This window comes from Mus caroli, unplaced genomic scaffold (genome assembly GCF_978045245.1).
Source record: "Mus caroli unplaced genomic scaffold, Mus_caroli_1 scaffold_13, whole genome shotgun sequence".
NCBI lineage: Eukaryota > Metazoa > Chordata > Mammalia > Rodentia > Muridae > Mus > Mus caroli.
In genome coordinates, this window is record NW_028227268.1 from 97,148,048 (window position 1) to 97,155,513 (window position 7,466).

At 38.8% G+C, this 7,466-nt stretch overlaps 1 pseudogene; it reads left to right on the forward strand.

Annotated features, from left to right (window-relative positions):
* The first annotated feature begins 6,552 nt into the window (after positions 1–6,552).
* Positions 6,553–6,897, forward strand: LOC110304174 (protein S100-A11 pseudogene; annotated as a pseudogene).
* Positions 6,898–7,466: the final 569 nt, after the last annotated feature.

Genomic DNA, 7,466 nt, shown 5'->3' on the forward strand with positions numbered 1-7,466 from the left:
TTCACCCAGGACCAGGGACCTCTCCTACCATTGATTCCCAATCCTCTGCTACTTATGCACCTGGAGCCATGGAGCCATGGGTCCCTCCTGGGAATCCATCCCATAAACAACCACCTTTGGTTGGTACTCTTTGGTTGGTGGTTTAATTCCTGGGAGCTCTTGGGCCAGGGGGAGTATGGATGGTTGAAAACTATAGGTTTCAAACCCTTTCATCTCTTTCAATCCTTTCTCTGTCTCCTCCATTGGGGACCCCATGCTCAGTCCAATGGTTGGCTGCAAGCATCTGCCTCTGTGTTTGCCAGAGCCTCTCAGGAGACAGCTATATCAGGCTCCTGTCAGCAAGCACTTCTTGGCATCTGCAATAGTGTCTGTGTTTTGATTCTGTATATGGGATGGATCCCCAAGTAGGGAAGTCTCTGGAATGCCTTTTTGTCCGTCTCTGCTCCACACTTTGTCTCTGTATTTCCTCACAAGAGTATTTTGTTCCTTCTTATAAGAAGGATTGAAGCATCCTCACTTTTTGGTCTTCTTTTTTCTTGAGCTTCACTTGGTCTGTGAATTGTATGTTGGGTATTCTGAAAGGTTTAGGCTAATAAGCACTTATCAATGAGAGAATACCATATGTGTTCTTTTGTGATTGGGTTACCTCACTCAGGATAATATTTTCTAGTTCCATCCATTTGTCTAAGAATTTCATGAAGTCATTGTTTTTAACAGCTGAGTAGTACTCCATTGTGTAAATGTATCACATTTTCTGTATCCATTCCTCTGTTAAAGGACATCTGGGTTGTTTAGTTTCTGGCTATGATAAATATGGGAGGGATAAACATAGTGGAACATGTGTACTTGTTATATGTTGGAGCATCTTCTGGGTATATGCTCAGAGTGGTATAGCTGGGTCTCCAGGAAATACTATGTCCAGTTTTCTGAGGAACCACCAGAGTGGTTGTACCAGCTTACAATCCCATAAATGATGGAGGAGTGTTTTTCTTTCTCTACATCCTCTCCAGCATCTTTTGTCTACTGAATTTTTGATGTTGGCCATTCTAAGTGGTGTGAGGTGGAATCTCAGGTTTGTTACAATTTGCATTTCTCTGATGACTAAAGATGATGAACATTTCTTCCATTTGATATTCCTCATTTTAAAATACTTCGTTTAGCTCATTTTTAATAGGGTTATTTGATTCTCTGGAATCTAATTTCTATTAGTTTCAGTATATCTGTTTTTTTTCTTTTTTCTTTTCTTTTTTTGGGGGGGTTTATTAGATTTTTTCTTCATTTACATTTCAAATGCTATCTCCAAAGACCCCTATACCCTCCCTCCACCCTGCTCCCCAACCCACCCACTCCTGCTTCCTGGCCCTGGCATTCACCCGTACTGGGGCATATAATCTTTGCAAGATCAAGGGCCTCTCCTCCCATTGATGGCCAACTAGGCCATCCTCTGCTACATATGCAGCTAGAGACACAGCTCTGGGGGATACTGGTTAGTTCATATTGCTACTCCTATAGGATTGCAGACCCCTTTAGCTCCTTGGGTACTTTCTCTAGCTCCTTCATTGGGGGCCCTGTGTTCCATCCAATAGATGATTGTGATCATCTACTTCTGTATTTGCCAGGCACTGGCATAGCCTCACAAGAGAGAGCTATATCAGGGTCCAGTCAGCAAAATCTGTGTGGCATATGCAATAGTGTCTGGGTTTGGTGGTTGTTTATGGGATGAATCCCCAGGTGGGAAAGGCTCTGGATGGTCCTTCCTTATGTCTCAGCTCTGAAATTTGTCTCTGTAACTCCTTCCATGGGTATTTTGTTCCCCACTCTAAAAATGAATGAAGTATCCATACTTTGGTCTTCTTTCTTCTTGAGTTCAATGTGTTTGGCAAATTGTTATCTTGGGTATTCTAAGTTTCTGGGCTAATATCTACTTATCAGTGAGTGCATATCATGTGTGTTCTTTTGTGATTGGGCTACTGGTTTGCTGTATATTGCTTTTACTATTTTTAGGTATGGGCATTGCATTCCTGATCTTTCTAAGACTATTATCATGAAGGGGTGTTGAATTTTGTCCACTGCTTTCTGAGCATCTAATGAGATGATCATGTGTTTTTTTTTTCTTTGAATTTGTTTATATAGTGGATTATGTTGATGGATTTCCATATATTGAACCATCCCTACATCCGTGGGATGAAGCCTACTTGAGCATGATGGATGATCATTTTTATGTGTTCTTGGATTCAGTTTTCTAGAATTTTATTGAGTATTTTTGCATTGATATTCATAAGGGAATTTGGTCTGAAGTTCTCTTTCTTTGTTGGGTCTTTATGTTTTTTTCAAATATTTATTTATTTATTTTTATTATATGTAAGTACACTGCAGCTGTCTTCAGACACTACAGAAGAGGGCATCAGATTTCGTTACGGATGGTTATGAGCCACCATGTGGTTTCTGGGATTTGAACTCAGGACCTTTGGAAGGGCAGTTGGAGCTCTTAACTACTGAGCCATCTCACCAGCCCCTTTGTGTGGTTTTGATATCAGTGTACATGTTGTTACATAGAACGGATTGGGTAGTGTTCCTTCTGTTTCTACTTTATGGAGTAGTTTGAAGAGTATTGGTATTAGGTTTTCTTTGAAGGTCTGATAGAATTCTGCACTAACCCCATCTTTTCCTGGGCATTTTTTTGTTGGGAAATTTTAGGAATGCTTCTATTTCTTTAGGGGTTATGGGACTTTTAAGATGGTTTACCTGATCCTGATTTAACTTTGGTACCTGGTGTCTGTCTAGAAAATTGTCCATTCCATTCACATTTTCCAGTTGTGTCAAGTATAGGCTTTTGTAGTAGGATCTGATTTTTTTTTTTTCAATTTCCTCTGTTTCTGTTGCTCTAGCTCCCTTTTCATTTCTGATTTTGTTAATTTGGCTACTGTCTTTGTGCTCTTTTGTTAGCCTCACTAAGGGTTTATCTATCTTGTTGATTTTCTTAAAGAACCAGCTCCAGGTTTTATTGATTCTTTGTATAGTTCTTTTTGTTTCTATTTGGTTAATTTCAGCTCTGAGTTTGAGTACTTCCTGCCTTTGACTCCTCTTGGGTGTATTTGCTTCTTTTTGTTCTAGAGCTTTCATGTGTGCTGTTAAGCTGGTAGTGTATGCTTTCTCCAGTTTCTTTTTGGAGGCACTGTGAGGTATGAGTTTTCCTCTTAGCACTGCTTTCATTGTGTCCTATAAGTTTGGGTATGTTGTGCCTTCATTTTTACTAAAATTCTAAAACGTCTTTAATTTCTTTCTTTATTTCTTCCCCCTACCAACTTATCATTGAGTAGAGCATTGGCCAGCTTTCATTATTTGTGGCCTTTCTGGGTGTTGTTGTTGTTGTTACTGGAGACATCCTTAGTCAGTGGTGATCTGATAGGATGCATGGGATCTTCATGTATCTACTGAGGCCGGTTTTATATCTGATTATATATAGTCAATTTTGGAGAATTTACCATGAGGTGCTGAAAAGAAGGTATATTGTTTTGTTTTAGGATGAAATGTCCCATAGATATCTTTTAAATCCATTTGTTTCATAACTTCTGTAAGTTTCAGTGCATCTCTGTTTAGTTTTGTTTCCATGAGTTTTTGTTTCCATGTCCACTGCTAAGAGTGGGGTGTTTCCTACTATTATTGTGTGAGGTGCAATGTGTGCTTTGAGTTTTAGTAAACTTTCTTTTATGAATGTTCTTTTATGTCCTTGCATTTGGAGCATAGATGCTCAAAATTGAGAGGTTCATATTGGTAGATTTTTTTTCCTTTGATAAGCATGATGTGTCCTTCCTTATCTTTTTTTGATGACTTTAGGTTGAAATTTGATTTTATTTGATTTTAGAACGGATACTCAAGCTTGTTTCTTAGAACCATTTGCTTGGAAGATTTTTTTCCAGCCTTTTACTCTGAGGTAGTGTCTGTCTTAGACACTGAAGTGTGTTTCCTGCATGCAACAAAATGCTGGGTCCTGTTTATTTGTCCAGTGTTTTAGTCTATGTCTTTTTTATTGGCAAATTCAGTGCATTGGTGTCAAGAGATATTAAGAAACAGTGCGTGTTGCCTCCTTTTTGTTGTTGTTGTTGTTGTTAGAGGTGGAATTATGTTTGTGTGGTTATCTTCTTTTGGGTTTGTTGAAAGAAGATTACTTTCTTGCTTTTTCTAGAATGTAGTTTCCCTCCTTGTGTTGAAATTTTCCATCTATTATGATTTGCATGCTGGATTTGTGGAAAGATATTGTGTAAATTTGTTTTTGTCATGGAATATCTTGGTTTCTTCATCTATGGTAATTGAGACTTTTGCTGGGTATAGTAGTCTCAGTTGGCATTTGTGTTCTTGTTTGGTCTGTATGACATATGCCCAGGATCTTCTTGCTTTTATAGTCTCTGGTAAGAAATCTGGTGTAATTCTGATAGGTGACTTTATATGTTACTTGACCTTTTTCCCTAACTGCTTTAAATATTCTTTCTTTTTTTTGTTCATTTGGTGTTTTGACAATTATGTGTTGGGATATGCACTCAGAAACTCATAATACCTAAGATATTGCAAAACACATGAAACTCAAGAAGAAGGAATACCAAAGTGTGGATACTTCCATCCTTCTTAGATCCTTCTTAAGCCTGTGTCAGTACTCCTTGGAAGCAAGCTCTCCCCTATCAAGAGCAGTGCACAGAGGGCTGTGGAACAGCCCCACCTCCTGGGTGTAGATGTAGGCCCGTACGACCATGTTCTAGCTGCTCTGCTGCTTCTGCAGAGTGGACCTGCCTTGGATTGATTATATTTAAAAATAATTTTAAAAAACTTGAACCTCTATCTGTATAGACATTTGTCAATCTTATTCTTGATGGCTTCCTGTAGTCAAGTTAAATTTGTGTGTGTGCATGTATACTCTATATGTGTGTGTGTGTGTGTGTGTGTTGTCTTCCAAATAAAAGGTAATAGGAAGTTAGAAATTCTAATGTTGAGAAACCCAGAACTGGTAAATTTCACACATTGAGGGTATGGATACACAGATTTCCTGTAAGTTAATATGGTATATTAAAAAAATTTACAAAGGTCAAAGTGCAGTCATGCTGCAGAATACATTCCTAAGTGCTGGGCACTACAATATAGAATGTTGAATGCCAACAGAAATGTATGCATAGGACTTCTCACTGACAAAGCCCTAGATACACTGAGACCTACACGATTGTATGTGGCTCCCACTTGTACAGTGTTTTTAAATTAATCTGAGTCATCATCTTAAAGTCCATATGCTCTGATCCACACAATGTGTATTAGTCAGGGTTCTCTAGAGTCACAGAACTTATGGGTAGTCTCTATATAGTAAGAGTTTGTTGATGACTTAAAGTCTGTAGTCCAACTCCCAACAGTGGTTAGCAGCAGCTGTCAATGGAAGTTCAAGGATCTAGCAGTTGCTCAGTCCCTCAAGGCAAGCAGGTGAAAGAGAGAGAGTAAATCTTCCTTTTTCTAATATCATAATGAAGGTCTCCAGCAGGAGGTGTGGCCCAGATTAAAGGAGTGTGTCACCACACCTTTAATTCCAGATGACCTTTGAACTCAGAGGTCTCTCTGTCTTAATCTTCTGGAATTCATAGCCACTATGCCTCAAGATATCCATGCCAAGATCCAGGTCAGAAACTTGTATCTCCCAGTCTCCAGATTAGGATCACTGGTGAGCCTTCCAATTCTGGATTGTAGTTCATTCCACATATAGACAAGTTGACAACCACAAATAGCCACTACAATGTGTCTCACTCTGTTCTCAGCATGTTTACACTCTAACAATATAAAGGTATGTAATGCTATTTATAGTTGATATCATAGAATTTTACAGTGGAAGGGGAGGGATGGGAAATGGCTGATCAATGGGTAATAAGTTGTATTTACACAATGCAAGAAATCGTGGTGTGTTATTACATAGTAGAGTGACTATAGGTAATAATGTACTGGAAGGGCTTTCAAAGTTTTCTTCATATGAGACGATATTGTAGATATAGTTCATGGCCATGTTTAGAGCATTACCCATTATGGACACGTATCAAACTATTACATAGGACCCCATTATTATGTATAATTTTATGTTTTATGTATTAGCTAAATAAATTTTAAAGCAACTTCAATATAAACCATTTACGAGCAGCACAATCAGGCAGATTTCTGTGAGTTTGAGGCCAGCCTGGTCTACAGAGAAAGTTCCAGGACAGCTAAGGCTGCACAGAGACACCCTGTCTTAAAAAGCCAAAGACAAACAAATTCATAAACACATAATATGTTTATGCCCTACTTTTAAAACATAAAACATGCCATGAAGCAAGGATCCTGTTAGCTCATGCCTGAAAAGAACACTACTGGGTCCAGTGTCCCCGCAGACTCAGTAAAGTAAGGAGTAGTATAGTTCATTTAAAGATGAGAAATGTTTGGAAACAGTTGGGAAGGAGTATTTCCTGGTTTAAAGAATTACAGGGGACTCCTGTCCCATCCACCACCAGCTGCAGTCTCAGGTGCGGCTATTTCGTCAGCTTGGCAAAAATGTCCAGATCTACAGAGACTGAGAGATGCATAGATACTGTGATTGCTGTTTTCCAAACATACAGTGGGAAGGATGGGAACAGAACAGCTGTCAGCTCTTGAAACTGAGTTCCTTCCTTTCATGAACACAGAGCTGGTCACCTTCATGAACAACCAGGAGGACCTTGGTGTCCTTGACTACATGATGAAGCTGGACCTCAACAGTGATGGCAGCTCAATTTCCAAGAGGCTCACAACCATTTTGGTGGCTTAGCTATAGCATGCCATGAGTACTTCCTCCAGACTTCCCAGAAGCATTATATAACCCTCTCCTTTCTCTTCCAGCCACCAAGTCATCCTCTGTGATCTGTACCCACACCTATAACAAAATACATCCCATCCTGCTGGCAGAAATGAAACAATGTTTTGGGGTTTTTAAAATAATTAATAAAAAAGAATTAGAGAGAAAATAATATAAAGGTGTTAGAATGTTAGAAGCATACAACTGGATTTCTTCATTTATTCTACATTTACCATCATAGCTTATGGGCTTGTTTTTATAGATGTTCGCCAAAAACTTACAAACTAAATTGAATACAAATAAATTCCTTAAAATTACAGCCTTTTACATCAACCTCAGTCCTGTTGTAACTTCATGTGTGTGGCCTGCTTTTACTCAACCCAGCCCAAATCTATATTTGCCTTAAGGCTCACCTTGTTCCCCATTTATACTTTATTGTTTCTGTCACCTGCATGACTACTCTCCCATCTTTAAAATTTCAACTTTACCTTTTCTTCATCCTAACCTGCCCTGATTACCATCTAAAGTATCTATATCAACTGTCTTTTTTACTCCACTACTACCATTTCTTTCAGCAAGACTTGGCTGAATCATTGTCTGGTGTCCCAAACATTATTTCAGATGGAGTTACCAG